Below are 8,982 nucleotides of genomic sequence, written 5' to 3'. Positions count from 1 at the left end.
ACATAATTGTCATTCCTAGCCAACAAAATATTAATTGATAACAGAAAACCATTTGCCCACCAGAAGCATCCCTGGATATGGCCAGAAAATCAAATTGTCCCCAATTTGCATCCAACTTGGACAGCATGGGCCCTCACACAACATGTGCTTGCAGTTCAATCAGCTCTTTAGTGTCTCTGCCTCCTTTTCTTGATTGGTGTAAGAACTGTAAAGTCTCCACTTCCTTTTTCACAATAAAAGCGGCTTTTCATTTTAAAACAAAAGCCTATGGAGTCTGGCAGCACACTCATAGACAATCTGTCATATGTACACACACATGGGCCCTAGATGTAGCAGCCAATAACGTAATAACAGCCATTATTACACGGCTCTTCACAAGGCAAGTAGAACGCTCCATTGGCTTAAATGGGATTTCCCAAAGTTCTACGGTAAAAAATATTCATGTAATTACCGCTGCAAACATATAATTACCGCTGTCAATGGCAACGGGTTTTGTGCTTCTGATACGTCTTTCATATCACTACTTAAGGACTGGAACATTCAAAAGTGAAAGCAGACGGTTGATCAGCTGTGTTCTAAAGAATGTTTGATTCAAGTTCAGCGTGTGTTGATGCGAACTATTTGTTTCTCAGCAAATGCCACGATGAACGGTAACAAACAGGCTAGGCTATGTAGGCTAAAGTCATATCGTGGGGAGTTTATTATTTCGTTTTGGCAAGTAGCCGTGTAATAAGCGGGATAATGTATAAAACGCCGGTCATTACTGGGAAAATAAGTCCCTTCAGGGCGGAACAAGACCCCTCCGCTGCGCGTCGGGGTCCGGTTCGCCCTGTCGGGACTTATTTTCCCAATAATGACCGGCGTTCTATACATTATCCCTTACATAATGTAATAATGGTCAATAACATAATAATTTTAATGTAATAAAGGCATTAATGTAATAACTTGCCATTAATGTAATAACATTTCTGAACCAATAACGTAATACCTTTTTGCCAATAAAGTTATTACATTATTGGATGGTTATTATGTTATTGACTCGGCTGAAGAAAAACTTTGAAAATGTAATAACTGCAGCCAATTATGTAATAACATACTGATATGTTATTTAATGTTTATTTACTAGATATAAAGTGTCACCACGGCAAATAACTGCTTAAAAACATGACCATTGTACAAACCCCCACACTTTCTCTCTCTCTCTCTCTCTCTCCTTAATGGACAATCAATTATAATGAATCTGTTACGAAACACTTGTAACATTGTAAAAACAACCTGATAGAAGCTTTACTGTTAGGAACACAATCCCAGCCCACAGTTGCATAAAGTATGCCCACTTGGCTGTAAGCAACACTACTAGGACAGAGATGTCTCTTCAAGACCTTCCCTTTCCTTCTCTCTCTCTCTCTCTCTCTGTCTCTGAGATAGCATTATGTATTATGACAGCCGCTGGCGTAGCTAGCAATGCGGTCATATACAACTTGTCAAAGTTTTTTTTTCTTCCTGAATGTTTGGTCAATGATTCCCAGGACACCGAAACACCAGGGCTCATGAAACTTGGTGGGTATAGCCCCACTAGACTTTAATGGAAAATAAGCACTTGGTCCCCGGAGGCCACTCCACACTGGGCAGTTTTCGCAAAATACCTGAACCGTTCAAGATGATGACATTTTTGTGATATGTCGTCTCAAGGGCCCGCGTCAACCTAGCCCATAACCATAATTTATATTAACAACTACTCTAAGTTCAGGGTTTGTAGCCTTATTTTTTGTAAAAGTTTGTAAAATGAGCGAGAAAAAAATTAATTAAATTAAAACTAAAAAATATTTCTTAGCTCATGTACGATCTAGTTCGACCAGACCTAACTATAGTATAAACAATGTCTAAAGGTCTGCCACCCCCCTCCCCCCTTCACTGCTTGACCTCCACTAATTATTGACCTCCACTGATTATTTCAGTTGTTACATTTTTAGAGTTATTTTTTAACCCAGCCAATAATGTAATAACTGATTACATTACTGGCAAAAAGTTATTACATTATTGGTTCAGAAATTGTATTACATTATTGGCAAAATATTGGCTTTATTACATTAAAAGTATTATGTTATTGGCTGTTATTACATTATTGGCTGCTACAGGCCTTTATGAGTGTATATAATTCCTCTCACTAGGGTAAACACTTGGCACAGGTTCACAGGAAATCTCTGATAAGTGTGTATGGGCAAACAATTGCGTCAAGTGAGTGGCTACCAGCTTACCCTGGCAATCACTCTTATCTTGGTCTCAACACCAGTCCTGCCCCCAGTCCTTCTCAGGCTGCATGTCGGACTCTTGTCCTCCCGCCTCGTGTGCTTATCAGGCCTGTTTAATGCACCACCTTGCACAGCGCTGGCCCTTTTCAGCTATCTCTTTCTCGTATGCCACTCTTTTGGGGCTAAACTCTCCCTCCACTCGTCTCTCAGCTGACCATGCGAGCCACAATCAATCAGCAACCCCTAGTTAGTGGTACCCCGCCCAACCAGGTGGCATAGGGACAAGCCCAGCCAGGCACCATGCCTCCGCCTCCACAACCCAGGAGCCAATCCGCAGCGTTGGTGCCACCTCCTGAGCCAACAGTAGCCGGTAAGCACCTTTGACTAACAGCCAGAGTGCCGGATCTCTTTTTTTTTATGAGGGTTGGGGGGGGGGTTCAGATCAGGGAGCTGATTTGAGGCGACTGCCTCGTCAGGAGTCATTTGAGAAAGAGGGAACATGTCCAGCGGCAGTAAGAGGAGAGGAGAGGAGAGTGTTTTTCATCTTAATTTCATGTGTTGAGAGAACGTCAGCGCCAACGGGGGGGAATGTGGAGGGAAGTGTGAGCCAGCTCTTATTTATGTTTGCTGTCATGTGATGTGTTGGAGGTAGGGGAGCGGGCGGGGAGAAACTGACACATTTAAGTTACTGAAATCACACACACTCTCTCTCTCTCTCTCTCTCTCTCTCTCTCTCTCCTCTCTCTATATACATGTATCCCTTTTCTTTCTCTTTTCCTTTCCTATGGTCCTCTTCCTTTCTTTGCCTCTCTTTCTTCTCTTTCCCTTTCCTGTATATCTTGCTCTCTCTCTCTCTCTCTCTCTCTCTGTTCCCCTCTACAGCAGCCTGGAGTGGGTCACATGCAGGGCATGCTCCCGGGGCTGTCAGGCCTGGGCCAGCAGATGGTCCACCCCACACCAGGAGGGGGCGCTCCCATGCAGCCCCAGTGGAGGCAGCAGCTCCCAGGTAAAAATAGAACAATTCCCTCATCCACACACAGACACACACACACACACACAGAGACAGGCAGTCAGCTTGCAGGCTATCACCTAGGATCAGCACCTGCTTCTCCCAGCTCTAACCTAACCCCCTCTTGGGCGCCCTGGTGGTGAAAATGCCCTGAGTGCCAGAAACAGATCCTGAATCAGGTCCAGAGCCAGTTCAGCTCAGTTCAGTCCGGCTCAGCCAGCACTAGATTAAGTACTCTGATCTGGATGGGGGCCTGATCTGAGAACAGGGATTTGCATGCTGATGTCATTTGTCCGGTCTGAAGTTATCTTAGTAGACAGTCAGTCGGTGAGGCCTTGCTGACACAGTAAGGGTCAAATGCTGATAATACTGATCTCTGGTCAAATGCTGATAATGACAGACCTCGTCAGGACCTCACTCGCATTCCACCAGTGTCCAGGAAGTTCTTATGGGCATTCCTAAAGCAATGTCCTTTGTTTCGCTTACCCATATGTCCTTTGTTTTGTTTGTTAAAGCAGAAAACACACACACACACACACACACACACACACACACACACACACACTGAGAGAAAGGGAAAGAGAGATCCAGAGACTATACTTTTCCTCACACAAACATATACTATCTGATAATGTTTTTCAGTAGTGAGAATGAGAGCCATCATGGAGAGGCTGTAGAGGATCGTCATCTTCAGAATTACATAATCTGCTTTTATCAGTGCGCAATGTATAATGTTCCACATAAGACCACCCATAAAAGGTGTAACCTGTAGGTATAATAAAGCCAAACCATCAAGATGTTTTTCCAGGCCATCATACTTCTAACTTCAGGGCGATCAGTTTTCAGAGTGAGCACAGAGTTTCCTTCTCCCTTTGCAGACGTTGTTCACACTTTTATAAACACTTTTGATTAGGTCTTTGTTTTCACACATATTGAGTGAGAAAGAGAGGAAAAATAGACACGGAGAGAATGGAAGAGAGAGAAATATGGGATTGTGTGTGAGAGAGAGAGAGAGAGAGAGAGAGAGAGAGAGAGAGAGAGAGAGAGAGTGAGAGGGAGAGAGAGAGAGAGAGAGAGAGAGGGGAAATATGGGATTGTGTGTACTGTATGTGTGTGAGAGAGAGAGAGAGAGAGAGAGAGAGAGAGAGAGAGAGAGAGAGAGAGAGAGAGAGAGAGAGAGTGAGAGAAAGAGAGAGAGAGAGAGAGAGAGAGAGTGTGAGAGGAGAGAGAGAGAGAGAGAGAGAGAGAGAGAGAGAGAGAGAGGGAGGGAGGGAGCGTGATTGCATAACTGAACAGATCTCTTTACTGACGTACAGTCAGGCCACTGAGGTGTTGTCTCCACGACCCGGCCGTCAGCGACAGGCGACTGAAATAGAAGGAGCAATGGGTTGTTTTAATGTCTGTTTCTGCCAAATGGTGTCAGAGTGTTAATTTTAACTACTCCAATATGTCGTGGAACCATACAGTGCCCCCCGGTGCCAAGTAGTCCTACCAGATGGCATCACTTGGCCACTCTTTCTCTGGCATAATAAGAAGCAGGGAGCGGACCGCATGCGCACACACGCCACACTGCTCACATATGCGTCCGGAGTCGTAAAAGCGAATTGAACACACTCTTGTGCATCATAATAATCCTGCTCTTCAACATGGCAAGGCAAGTACTCAACCAACCACCCCTTTCCCACATGGATTGTGGGAAGCACAATTATTTACATATTTATTATTATATTACTTATTTATTTTTGAGAGTGCTTGGCCAAACGTATAAGTAATACCAAAGAAGAAAAGGCCGCACTTTGCATACAAACGTGTTTATTGCACTGAAGCACTGATTTATGCCAAATGCACATAAATCTCAGCTAAACCCATGGCAAACAAACAGATAAGCATTTTCCCAGATTACCTACTGTAGTTTGCTGCAATGCTAGCCCAAACTACCAAAATGGAGGCCAAAACATTCCAACCACATCTGTTTGACATGCTTCCTCATTAGTCCTTAGAAAACATCTATACAACCACCCACACCTGACTCAATGAGCAGACTCACATTCTTACACACACAGACAGGAAGGGATGTTATTCCCTGTCGCCAGGGAGACAGAGACGGTTGCTAAGATACCATGACACCGGGATCTGAATCTAAGCCCCCCCATCTCAGCTTTACACATACAGTCACACACACATACTCTCTCTCTCTCACACACACACACCCCCCCCCCTCGGATCCACCCTCACCTCGACAGCAGTTGGACAACTGTAAGCCGCCTGCTCTTTTTCCTCTCTCTCTCTCTCTCTCTCTCTTTCTATCTCTATCTCTCTCTCACACGCACACTGTGTACCTTTTTACAGGTCAGAAAGCTCTGCCTCCTCTGCTTCATTGCTCTTTAACATGGACACATTACCCTGTGTAATGTAATGAATCGCCTGCTGCCGTCAGGGCCTTATAGAAACGCATTTGGCTCCATCTCATCTATATAATGTCCTGTTGGCTAGCCAGTGATTGTGATGCTGATGGGGGGGGTAATATTAGGAGCTGTGCATCAAACATGACCATTACAAGTTACAGAGTGCTGCCGACTCCCTTCATCTTGAGGAGAGTATTGATGGCTCTCTAGGTGTCTTTAATCTAAGTGTGGCAGACCTGCGGTTACTGGTCTCTGGGTTTGATGATAAGTGGGTCAACAGAAAACCACCATGTTTCCTCTTGTGATGGTGATAATTTTAAGATGGCTTGCTAGAATCACAGTAAAATATTATGTCTCAGAGATGAGTGTGTGTATCCTGTGAGAAATGTTCCTGTGATCTTTTTAAGGAACACTAATGGAGTTATGTTGGGTCTATATGTATGGCTTCATTACATGATAGGGATCAAATTCAAACAAGTATGGTACAATGTCTTTGTAAGTGACATTTAATTTAAAAAGTGTTTAATTCTTCTCGGTTCTTTCTAACAAAATGCTGTTGCTAAAAGGTTTGGATTTTGTTATCACATCTGTTGTAAAATATATTGACAGCGCAATAACCAGAAAACAAATGTTAAACATTTGGTTGAAACACGCACCATAATCACATCCCAGTGGAGCAGTATCAGACTCATATTCTAGACTAGAATTGAGTATGGCTACGTCAGGCTCAGAGGTATATTAAATGCACTACAGAAAAATGGTGGAAGACTTGTTTTTAAGTAAGGTGCCAATGTATGGCTGGGTGTTGACTGGCATTATGCAAAACTGTACAGAATCTCTCTCCCCACCCTTCACCTCAACCAGTTCTCATCCCATCAGGAAGTTTATCCAGACCTGACCTGTCAGACCCGAGTGCTGTGGATACCACTCTCGTGGAGTGAGGATTGAGGAGAGGTTCAGGCCTCCAGCCAGGGATTGGTTTTGGATGGCAAGCCAGAGCAGGCAGGTGTCGGCAGGTGCTGAAACTGGCGCTGTTTCCCTGTCAGCTGATCAGCAGAGCTCTCGGCAGGGTCTTGGGACCCAGCCGCGGGTTTAGTGCAGTGGTGAATGGAGCTGGGCAGGTGCAGAGGTGGCAGCAGAGAGAGGGAGGGAGAGGGGTGAAGAATCAGGGGAGAGGTAATCTGTTTACAGAACACCATCAGCTGACCTGAGTGGAGTGGGGTGGGGTGGGGTGGGGTGGGGTGGGGGTCGTCTTAACCTACTCCAGTGATGTTAACCCAAATCATGGTGAAAGAATAAGAAAAAACAGAAGAAGTCAAGTGAGTAAAGGCCTTCACAGAAAAGGTGTAGAGGCGATGAGGTTGTTTGTTACCTTGTCCGTATTCGCGGCGTCAGTCATTAGCCTAGGCTACTCTGGAGCTAGAAGCTAGCATACATAATTGAGCACATCGCACTGTTCTACAATGACATCGATGCAGAGGCCCCCTTTGTCTTCTCTTCTAAAGTGTAACAAAATGTAACAAAACTTATCAAATCCCAACGGTTGTAGTAGAGGAGCTAGAGGAGAGGCTGAAACTGACTGACAAACTTACAAACTCTGGAGATAACATGGGTAGGATTGAAGGAACGATAAACGAATGACGTGGATCCTGTAACTGTCCATGAAAACAGAAGGCATAGCAGGTAAATATCGTAGAAAATAGCCTGGCAATGAAAGGGCTTTAAAAACATGTATTTCACTGGTCTCACTGGAGTGAACGCAGAACATGGGCTGTTGCGCAAAGAAATGAATTAGTGATCTGCATCTCCGTTCACCAAAAGCTAAGTTTGTGCTAACCCATTCGCACAAATAATAGCCTATGTTATGTTTTCTCCATTGTTAACGTAAGATATGTCTCAATGTAGGGTAGTGTAGTGATAATGCATAAGGTAGCCAATATGTTCACATCACATGAGCCAGCTGCTTGTTCTGTAGGCTAAAAGTATTTCTGTCCCTCCCAAGCTGCGTTAAAATGGTGTTAAGTGGACAGAATTTCAAAAAACCTCCTGGGGAAACCCTTCTCCCTTACCCATCTCTTAACTTAGCCAGCCATTTGTAAAAGTTCAACTCTTGTTTTCGTGCAGTGGGCCTTTTTGATAAGCGATGTCATGGGTAGGCTGACGTGATTAAGGAGGGCTTTCTGTTCCTGTTTATGTAAAGGTTTTACTTAGGCTCAATAATGATAGGCTACACTGCATGTTAGGGTATTAACCAAAAGCGCACGTTATGTATAGGCTAAATAGGCGGGTCAGATCGCGGCCTGGGTATCATTTAATCATAATTAATATTTGCGATTTGGGGGGGGGGGCTTAGAAACATATAGCCCAGGGGCCTCAGGTGGTATTAAAGCGCCCCTGGTATTCAGGTAGGATGAAATTATACATGTGTAGGTGGCATTCATAAAACAGTGTACATATAGAAACAGCAGATATATTGAGACTATTCGCATGTTGGTGTGGTCATGGAACTAAATGTCTTCAAATCAGCAGATTTCAGAGCAGCACCCAATATGACTTAATATGAGTAATTTGTGCTCTGATGACCCCCCCCACCTACACACTACACACTACACACACACACACACAGTCACTGCTCCACTCCCCTCCCGCCCACACACACATCTTCACTGTCATCACTCACATACATCATACATACAGTACTCTGCTTGCAATAGTAAGTCCCTGCCCCCCCCCCCTACATACACAGCACATTATTTAATCAGGAAGCTTCTCCAACACACATCCCCAACATACTTACAGCACACTGCCCACACACACACAGTCACTGCTCCACTCCCCTCCCGCCCACACACACATCTTCACTGTCATCACTCACATACATCATACATACAGTACTCTGCTTGCAATAGTAAGTCCCTGCCCCCCCTACATACACACAGCACATTATTTCATCAGGAAGCTTCTCCAACACACATCCCCAACCCCACACACACACACACATCTTCACTGTCATCACTCACATACATCATACATACAGTACTCTGCTTGCAATAGTAAGTCCCTGCCCCCCATACACACAGCACATTATTTCATCAGGAAAGCTTCTCCAACACACATCCCCAACATACTTACAGCACACTGCCCCCCCCAATACACAGCACATTGTCTCATGAGGAAGCTTCCCAACACACATATTGCACACTGCCCTCTCCCCCACATACACAGCACACTATCCCATCTCCCCTGTCATCCCCCCCCCACACACACACCAAGACCCCTGGCAGTTGGGTTAGCCCCTTGAGTCGTGGATCTGCCC

This window comes from Alosa alosa, chromosome 6 (genome assembly GCF_017589495.1).
Source record: "Alosa alosa isolate M-15738 ecotype Scorff River chromosome 6, AALO_Geno_1.1, whole genome shotgun sequence".
Taxonomy (NCBI): domain Eukaryota; kingdom Metazoa; phylum Chordata; class Actinopteri; order Clupeiformes; family Clupeidae; genus Alosa; species Alosa alosa.
The sequence above is the reverse complement of the archived record's forward strand: the minus strand, read 5'-3'. Positions refer to the sequence as shown.